This window comes from Equus asinus, chromosome 10 (genome assembly GCF_041296235.1).
Source record: "Equus asinus isolate D_3611 breed Donkey chromosome 10, EquAss-T2T_v2, whole genome shotgun sequence".
NCBI classification, from domain to species: domain Eukaryota; kingdom Metazoa; phylum Chordata; class Mammalia; order Perissodactyla; family Equidae; genus Equus; species Equus asinus.
This window is the reverse complement of record NC_091799.1, coordinates 38,573,314-38,583,704: the sequence shown is the minus strand read 5'-3', so window position 1 is coordinate 38,583,704 and position 10,391 is coordinate 38,573,314. Positions and strand designations below refer to the sequence as shown.

The window sequence follows — 10,391 nt, the reverse complement described above, 5'->3', positions numbered from 1 at the left end:
GGATTCTAGGGAAAGTGTAGTAGAGATCAATATTTAACTTCTGCTTCCAGGAAGAATGAATGAAGTAATTTGGACTAACTCTTCTGCAGATGACAATTAGAAAAACTGGAAAAACTATATAAAGCATCTTTGTAAAGGGACCAGCCCATGACGGAGTGGTTAAGTTTGTGGCCTCCACTTTGGTGGTCCAGGGTTTCGATGGTTCAAATCCTGGGCATGGACATGGCACAGCTCATCAAGCCATGCTGAGGTGGCATCCCACATGCCACAACTGGAAGGACCCACAACTAAAAATACACAACTATGTACCAGGGGGCTTTGGGGAGAAAAAGGAAAAAATAAAATCTTTTAAAAAAAAGAATTATTTTTTAAACATTGGTGAGATGATAAGACAATGAGGATTCAGAGGGTCCTAATTCTGAGAAAAAATAGAAACTCAGAGAAGTAAGACCAGCATTTGAAGCTATGTTTCAACTGGGGCATTTGCAGCTTCTGGAAGTGACACTGAGAGTCCAAGAAGCACTACAGACACCCTGGAGGTGGCGAACAAGGCCCACTGAGAAGATGCCCCTAACTAAAACTCCTCCCTTTTGGAGGGGACCCCAAAGGGCAGCACCATAGGAATAAGAGTGAATCAGAAGGAAACACACATTTCCAGGTGCTGGAGCTCATCTTTAAGCCTTCTCAAGTCCTGAGATGGGATTGAGGTGGTCCCAGATTTTTGGTGCTCCCCAATATCTAAAAGAAGCAAACATAAATCCGCTCTGAAGGAAGGTAATAGAAATGGGAGTTGGGGGTTGGGGAGAATAGTCATGCAAACAAGTAGTTATATCATCACCATCATCATCTTCAGCATCCCTAATAATGTAAGGCTGCTGGCAATAGGTCTTAGGGTCTATTCGGCAATCCACTCCCTTTCCACTATAGAAAGCCCCTTCCTGCCCTCCTCATGGTGCCCTGGCCTGGACCTGACTCCCTGAGGGACGTGCGGTGCTGTAATGAACCTCCCTGCCAGGTTCATTTCACTTAAAGGTAGTTCCCCTTAGATATTGAGCTGAAATCTGCTCCTTTGCAACTTTAACCCCTCTTCCCCATACCCCCTTCCAAATATCCAGAAATAGCCTGGCTTCAGCATGAAGATAAACAAGAATCAGTCTCCTCTTTTCTCCCAAGGACTTAAAAAAATTGATTCATCTCTTAGGGGCAAACGTACCAGCCAGGAATTGACTACAAAGGCTGGTCAGTACTGAGAACTGGCCCCCAGCTTAAGAATGGCTGAGGTGCCCAGGACACAGGGCTACCTGTGGTGTGTGTCCTAGAGCAGTAAAGCAGCCCTGGTGGGATTTTCACTCTGTGTCGGCCAGACCTCCAGCCTCTCCCAAGAACCTGGACCATGTGAAGAAAATATTCCCTCCATGTCATCATCACCAGATCCAGAAACATGGCTCATTATTATTGCTGGACTTTGGATTCTTAACTATGGAAGGAGAAAAAGCCCCTAGTTTTAATCAAGGAAGGAAAACTGCATGGGAAGACTATGAGCTGTGTGGTCCTGGGCAAGCCCTTTCCCCTCTGCACAAAGTGGGTGAGGCCAGATATCTTAGAGATTCTTGCAGTTTGATGGATCTACTTGACTCCATGAGAAGAACATCATAGCAACGGAAGGGCTTCCTAACTCTCCTTCTCAAGCCTCCATTCTATTACAATCAAGTCTGATGGCAGAAATCTAACTGTCATAATGAAAATTTTGGTTTGACCAAAACCTGCACCTACCTTTATCAGAAACATGGTGAGCAAGAATGATCTGTTTCCTAAGGACTGGAAAGAGGACACACGTCAGAAATAGTGACCCTGGGTCTTAAGTGCCAGGGTGAGAGTTCAGAATGTGTGACAGGTGAAGGATCCAGCTGTCCTCCCCCCTCCACCTGCCTTGTGCACTTGGGCACAACCTCCAAGGGACTGGCCATCACCCTTAGAAGATAATTTAAATTCCAACTTGTTCTTCGGGACCATTTTAGTCCCTGAAGTCATTTAAAGCTTGGAAAGTGAGTTGTACTCAGTTTAGACACTTTGTATTCTTCTCGGATAACATCCCCAAGATCCAGTTATGCTGAAGGCACTGGGGGAGATTTGCTGCCTGCTACCTCTCTCCCTCCCTCCTTTTCTCTCTTCCTTCCTTCCTTCTTGACTTACTTCCTCCTTCTTTTCCTTCCTTCTCTCTAAACATCATAATCACATTAACAGTCCAACAGCCTGCTGGTCAGTGATTACATGACCCATTCAGATGGCTAAGTCTTTTCTCCTGTGTTGTGCCAAGCCCTACACCCCAAGTCTATGTTTATACAGTGGTTTTTGGGGGGTCAGAGTGAAAGACATACTCTCCCTCTAAATTTTCAACTCGTTGGGTTGGCCCCTTGAGGCAGCCTTCTGTGTTCTTCCACTGCCCTCACCCACTGTGTTCTTTCTCAGCCCTCATCTGCTGTGATCTTCCTCAGCCCTCACTTGGCATCCAAGTCACATCCTTTCAGCATCCTGTCATCTTTGCACATGCTCCCGGACCTCAGGGGAGTCGTGAGAGAATATGACCCAGAACAGGGATGGGTCCAGAGAATGGGTACATTCATTTATCCAGAAAACAATTATTGAGTGTGTACTGCAGAGGTGGCAGAAACGTTCAGCATAACCATGGTCTCTGCCTTCTGGAATGCCCCCTCTAAAGGTAAGGGAGAGGCACGTGAAAAGTTAACTCCCTAACAAGGCAGGAAGTGCAGGACAGGGGCATGCCCACTCAGTTGTGAAAGCCCAGAGGGAGGCAGGGGTCAGACTTCTGAAGGAGGTGATCCGAGGGCCATGGAGTGCTGGAGCTGGCTTACTGATTGTGCACATCTCCTCCCACCTCCCATTCAGTGACTTCATTTGTAGCTTGAAAATGGCCAACGTGGGAGTGTTTATACCACAGAAATCAGCAAATGCTCTAGATCTGGGCTTTTTTTGACCTGGAGATCCTGCTGTTAAACATGTACTAGCACACTATTGGAATGGATGAGTGGCAATTTGCCTGATGCAGGGGAGTGAGGAACATCCCAGGGAGAAGGGGCTGCATGAACAAAGGGGTGGAGAGTGACCAGCAGAGCAATGTTCATGCCCTGGAGCACAAAGGGGCAGATGCTACTGATGGGGTTTGAAGACAGGGGCCAGCTTGTCTTTTGGGGCATCCTAAGTAGTTAGAATTTTGTCCTCTAGGGGATGAGGAGTCACTTACTGGTTTTAAGTAAAGATCTGACATGATCAGATTTGCGTCTTAGGTTGATCCTTCTGGTCACACTGTGGAGGGAAGATTGAGGGCAGGAGGACAAGAATTGAAGAGATAGGGAAACACTTCTGGCAAGCGAAGATAAGGACTTAACTGAGGAAGTGATTGAGGGCTGGTGAAGATGGGGCAATTCAAGAAACATTCGGTAGATACAAAATACATTAGAGTTTGGTTGGATATAGCAGGCAGGAAAGAGGGTAGAGTCAATATTTCTAGCTCAGATGATGGGTGGATGATGGTGATACCATCAAAGTAGAGAATATTGACCAAGTTGTTGGTTTTAGAGGAGAAGATGAATTCAGTTTGGGACATAGCGTGTTTGAGGAACATTAAAGTAGAGATGGGAGTATGTCTGAAGAGGAGATTCATCAATTTGAGAGGGTGGCAGGACCACTGGAGATGCTGGCACTGCTTTGCTGTCTCCAGACACAGCTTTAACTGCACTACCATGGGAGACTGTTGGAGGCCCCCTGAAATGCAAATTCATAACATCGACAGGGTTTCCTTGACCTCTGATCACTGTTGTGAGAACTCCCTAAGAAAGTGGATACCGAGGATGAGAAAGAGGTTTCCTGCTGATGGGAAATAGAGAAAAGCCCCAGAGACCAGTGACCTAGAGGTTAGCAGAGGTGTAGTCAAAGGTCAATGATCAGGGGTTAGGGGCAAGTGGGAACTGAAAGATCTGCTGACTCCAGAGCAGAAGAATTATAGGCAGCATCTCAGATCACTCATAAAAAAACACCCTCCCTCCTCTTAGATTCCTTAAAAGGAATAACTGTGATCCTAATCCTAGGAAAAGTCTGGATAGACCAATCTTTCTCAGACATTAGCACCTCAGAATCATCTTGAGGACTTGTTAAAACACACATTGAAAACACACACAGACACGGACACACACATGTGTGCAGATGGCTGGGCCCCTCCCGAGATTCCAATTCTGCAGGTCCCTCTGCAGGTACAGGGAGGGGCCCAGGAATCTGAATCACTAACCATTTCCCAGAGGATGCCTGTGCTGCTCATCTGTCAGTCACACATGAGGAGCACTGGGCTGGACTTCTCAATAATGCAGTATGGGAGTCTCAGGGCATTAAGAATTGAGGTTTGCTGAAAACGTTTCTCCTCATTTCTCCTCACTGCCTGGAGAAGACTCAGGCAGACCAGCCTGGAGTTATTTGGGTTTTAATTGGCCAAGACAAAGCCTTGTGTGTCATAAATCTCCGTATTCTGTGTGTGTGAGTGTTTGTGTGTGTGTGAATGTGAGTCTGCCAAAGATAAGTGGAGTGACTGAGGAGGTGGTCTGAATCCCAGCAACCCCAGCGCTCCCTGGGGGGTGTCTGTTTACTGTAGTGCCCTGAGGACAATGTGGACAGGGCATCCAGCAGAATCCACAACATCTATGACCAGATCCGTTGTCAAGAGATTTTGACCCTGCTCAAAACACTTTGAGATTCTGTCAGGAATCATGAGTGAGTGGCACGTTTTCTTGTGAAGGCAGAAAAGAACCACCACCATTTTGAGAGAAAATCAGGACTGGAATCAGGTGCGACAAGGTGAGAGAAACAGCACTTCCCTAAAGAGGGAAAAGGGAAGAGGCAGGAGGGGAAGTTGCCTCCATAGAAGGTGAGGGGCCAAAGCTTTACCTCTTCATGGAGGGGAGACCACTGTTGCAACAAGCACTTAGTGGAAAAGTGAGTGTGTAATTTCTGATGTGTGGATGCTGGATCACATAAACAGTGTTTTCCTGATTCTCTGCTTCATTCCAGCAGCCTCGCTTACTGGATATACCCACGTTCTCCTTTTGGAGAGGTTCCTTACATTGTTTCCATGCTCCAAACCACAAGGCATCCTGGCCACAGGACTCACCTGACTAGACCAGGTGGACACCTGTCCCAGGGGCAGTCAGCATATGAGCTGTCTGGTGGCCTACACTGGGTGAGACCCAACCAAACCCCTTAGGTCTCTCTCTCAGGAGCTTGAACTTAAAACACCAGGACAGTGAGCAGCTGGTGTAAGGAAGGAGAGAAAGGAGAAGCAAGAGTGACACAAGGAGAGAAGGCAGTGAGAAGAAGCCTGACCTGTGGTAGCTGAAGTTGAGTCACAGGGAGTGGGTAATCAGTCCCAGTTGGAGCAAGAGAAGCAAGGCCAGGGTGATTGAGTCTACAACATGGCAGAACCCCATAGCTGGGGGACATCAAGCTCTGCCACAGAGGGGCCAGCAAGAGCCACTCAAACCATTCCAGTGCCTGTCAGCCTTGAGTTCCCCTATGAACCCCACAACATCACTTAACCCTTGAGTAAATCCAAGCATGAAGGAGGGGGAGGCTCCTGGCATTTAGAGGACAGAGGTCAAAGATGCTAGACATCACGAATACAAGGCCCTATGGCCCAACGAAGTGGGGTCCCTCCACATGCTTACAACCAAGTATCCCTCATACCTACCTCATGGAATTTTTGAGTGCACCACATAAGGCAAGATTTCTAAAACAGTTGTAAATTAACGGCAACCTTTATTAATAGTAACGTCTCACCATTATCTCAAATACAACAAATCTAAATGGCCATAAACTCCTCAATCACAGAAATTATTTCTTAGTCACATCTTTATTTTCAGTAACCAGCCTGGAGCTTGGCACAAAAGATGTATAGAAACTGTACACTGAAATGTCAGAAACAATCCTGCAGCCACCCTATGCCCACCAGCCCAGACAGGCTCTCCTCTTTCCTTCCTCCATGTCTTTATTCCAGTTCTCAAGATGTGGTATTTTAGCCATTGTTGATTCTTCTCTCTCCTGTATTTCCACTCTGGATCTATCTCTACATCCTATCACTTCTTCCTCCTGAATATCTCCCAGGGCCACTTTCTCTTCCATCCCTATTATTTTCATCCTAGGCTAGTTCTGGATACTCCTTCTGTGCCCAGCCTCCTGGACGGCTTTGTGCTCAGTCATGCCTCAGTCTCCAGATAGTGTCACTCTTCTGGGCATTCTCAGGAGACAAAGACCCTTTTCTGGTCATCATGAACCCCACCCTACTCTTTGGTACTTGGCACAAGGCCTAGCACATATGACATGTTTGTGGCATAGAGTTTGTTAGGAGTGGTGGCAGGGTGGTAGCAGAGAGGGAGAGAAAGAGAGAGAGAACAAGCAAGTGCTAGTTCACCAAGTGGAGGGAGGAGATGCCTGGGCGGCCGGGAATCTGTCTGGTCCAAAGTTCCAAGGAATATTTGAATCACTGAGGCCCAGTTCATCTTCCCTTCTAGGCTCTTTGAGGGTCATTGACAGAGCCACTTTGAACCAACTGTTGTGATCAAAGCCCAGGAGAACTCTGATTACCTGGCCAGAGAACGTTCTAAGATGAGATTTCCTTGGTGTGAGAGGGGAGCTTTGGGTAGACTGCTCAACATTGCCTAATCGGGTCTATGCGGTGAAGTCTAAACTCTGGGATAGGGCCTGGCCCCAAAGCAACCCAGTCCTAAATTCCTGAGAGAGTCATCATGGGACCCTCTGGAGAGCAGTGCAGAGCACAGAGAAGAGGGTGTTGGGCCCAGTAGCTGGGAATGGCTTGCTGGTCCACCCTGGAGTGCAGCCTCCCCCAGGCTGGGGCTCCTGATTGAGCCTCAGCCTTGCAAGTGAGTGTTTGTCCCCTTGTCTCACCGAGCCCCAAGGTCAGGCAAGGGCACTGTGAGCAGCTCTAGCTTCTGTGAGTTGTGAGCTCTGGCTGTACTTTGGACTCCTCTACACCACGGTCACTTAGGGGTATTAAGAAGTCAAACACAGCTAAAGAGCATGTGTTAAGACTGTGTACCCACATGTTGCTGGAGCAGCTCTGAGAGGTATGGTCTTTATGGCCTGCTTGTTTAGCACCCAGATTTGCAGGTGACACGAGAGACTGTCACCTCTTCTGGCCCCTGTAAACCAGCCGCCTCCCCGTTCCACTGGCCTGCCTTCCTGCAAGCAAGAGACCCAGCCTGGATGGGGCTCCATGCTGGGTAAGTGCCAGGCAACCTCTATGGCCAGCTCTTCACCAGATGGGAGAGAAGGAAAGAAGCTGATGCAAAGAGGGCTGTGCAGGGGGAGGATTGGGCTGGGGAACAAAGCAACTATTTCTGAAGGCTGCTGCTGTGGCAAAGGAGTAGGTCTGTTTTGCCTTAAACCCAGAGGCAGACTTGAGACAAGAGGAGAAAGGGAAAAGTTAGAAAAAGGCAGATACCAGGTCCCTGAAGACCTCTAACAGCCCAGCCTGCCAGATAACAGCACTGGAAGCCATGGGCCCCTATGTTATTCAAAATGTTCAAGCAGAGGCAGAGAAATCACTGCCTGAAGAGAGGATCCTGTAACAGACGGGGTAGAGGAGGGGACTGGGTTGGTTTATATCTGAAGATTCTGCTAAACCTCAAATTCTGCACTCTCTGATACTAAAGGAGCCTTTCTCTAAAAATGATCCCCATCCCTTAATTCCTGATATCCCGAGATAACCTCTTTTGGACGTTGTAACATTATCAATCGGAAAAAGCACCCCTCTTCAGGGCCACGTGCCATTCACAAACCTCTTTTTTGACCTCAGTTTCTCCACCTCTAAACGGAGAGGTAAGTGATTCCCAAGACTGGTGTGCATCAGAAGTACATGGGGACCATTTATTTAAAAAACAAAAAATTGATCTCCAAGGCCATCTGCGAAGCTAAGACCCAGAAACTGGCATTTTAACCAGCCCTTGGGCAGCTATTAGACAGCCAGCTGGATGCTGTTGTGGGCCCCCTGCGGCAGGGCCTGATGACATCTGGCATTCCTAATCTGTTTAGCAGTAAAATTGTGATCTATAGTGGGGCTTTGGATGCTCTGGGAGGCTGAGTAAGTTTACATGTGATGATGTCTGCAAAGCATCTAAATGGCACTGGATGGAGTGTGACTCAAGGCCCCACTCAACCCAAGCTGGGGATGTCAATTACGAGTGGGCTCCAACCATCATGTAAGATTCTACTTCTTGGGCCAAGTCCCAGAGCAGCAGAGGTACAGGCAGGTCAGATGTGGTTACAGAAGGCAACACACAAGGCTGCTTTGCAGATCAGATTTCTGGTAACTCTGGGGGGCACTCCACCTTAAAAACTCCAGAAATTCAATCTGGTCAGAAGATTCAGAGAAGAGGGTCAAGATCAGGTGAGCTTATTCACACTAACTAAACTCACAAAACACAGAGGTATGAAGCAGATACTGTGTAAGAAGCAACATTGTTAGAAAAGATACTTTATGTTTTCAAGCCAGCACATTCTTTCCCTATAAGATCGTGTGGGAGGTCGAACTATGATAGACACTTGCTGGGCAAGGAGGAGCTAGATCCACAGTAATGGGTCACATGACCTCAATGGTCAGGGTCACTGAGCTGTGATAGCCTGAGATCCCCAATTAGATGACAGAGACAGAGTTACTCAGAGGCCCCTGCTTCCTTGGAAAGTGCTGGAGACACACAGCTTATGAAGACATACAATTTTGCCTCAGGTATATTAATATCAGTGCTTAGAAATATCTCTCGTTTTATTACTTCATTAGATTTCCCATGTCTGCTCTTCATGCTTTAGATTGATACACAGCCTCGCTTTAGATAACTTGGCTTTATAATTGAATTCCATAGGATGAGTTTATTTACAATTTTAGGGACATCATACTGTGATCCCCGCATACTGACCCAAGCAAGCCATTAAAAAATAAATATGTAATACCAGCCTCCAATATTCTAGGGATGGAAGAGAAAGTTTGAGATGGAAGTGTCCAACCAATCTCCTGTGACAGAAATTTGTCTTGCTGGGCCTCTCGGCCCATCCAAAATTAGAGAAAATATTCTTTGTGCTCATTCTGTCAATGTACCTGGTGACCCTGCTGGGCAACAGACTCCTCATCCTGGTGACTATCCTTGACTTCCACCTGCACACTCCTATATACTTATTCCTGGGGAACCTCTCCTTCCTAGACATCTGTTACACAACCTCCTTGGTCCCCCTTATTCTCGACAGCCTCCTGACCCCCAGGAAAACTATCTCCTTCTCAGCCTGTGCTGTGAAGATGTTTCCCTCCTTTGCCACAGGATCTACAAAGTGTGTGCTCCTGAGCATGATGGCATTTGATCACTATGTGGCCATCGGCAACCCCCGTGGATAACCTGTGGTCATGAGCAAGGCTGCCTATGTGCCCACAGCTGCCAGCTCCTGGGTAGCTGGGGGAGCCAACTCCCTGGTGCAGATCTCTCTTGCAGTGCAATTGCCCTTCTCTGGGGACAATGTCATCAACCACTTCACCTGTGAGATCCTAGCAGTTCTGAAGTTGGCCTGCGCTGACATCTCCATCAATGTGATTAGCATGGGGGTGGCCAATGTGATCTTCCTGGGGGTCCCAGTCCTGTTCATCTTTGTCTCCTACATCTTCATCCTCACCACCATCCTGAGGATTCTCTCAGCTGAGGGACAGCGAAAGGCCAACTCCACCTGCTCTGCCTACCTCACCATGGAGCTCATTTTCTATGGAACCATCCTATTCATGTATGAGAAGCCCAAATCAAAGGACCTCCTGGGGGCAGACAAACAGGACCTTTCAGACAAACTCATCTCCCTCATCTATGGAGTGCTGACCCCCAACTCAGCCCCATCATCTATTATAGTCTGAGGAACAAGGATGTTAATACTGCTATGAGGAACCTGGTGGCTCAGAAATGCTTCACCCAGTGATGGTGGGATATGTCCCATGACCCACACACTCTGATTAACTTGAGAATTTCAATTCAAAGTACTGGTTTATGAGGAGCAAATTGAGTTAGAGCCATGCTACTCACAGATTAGTCCATAGATCAGCAGTGTCAGCATCACCTAGGAGCTTATTAGATATGCAGAATCTTGGGGCCCATTCAAGACCTACCAAATTGGAACATTCATTTGAACAAGATTCCTCAGATGATTTATATGCATGTTAAACTTTAAGAAGTATTGGCTAAGAGTGTGTGGTGGAGGCTGTGTTGAATGTACTGTCCAGACCACCCCACCCCACCTAGGGTTGAAGGTCTTGTTACCCCAGCTCCTGGGAGTATTGGTAGCTG

At 47.5% G+C, this 10,391-nt stretch overlaps 1 pseudogene; it reads left to right on the top strand.

Moving 5' to 3' along the window:
• Positions 1-8,931: 8,931 nt before the first annotated feature.
• On the top strand, positions 8,932-10,162 carry LOC106830502 (olfactory receptor 13C7-like; annotated as a pseudogene).
• Positions 10,163-10,391: the final 229 nt, after the last annotated feature.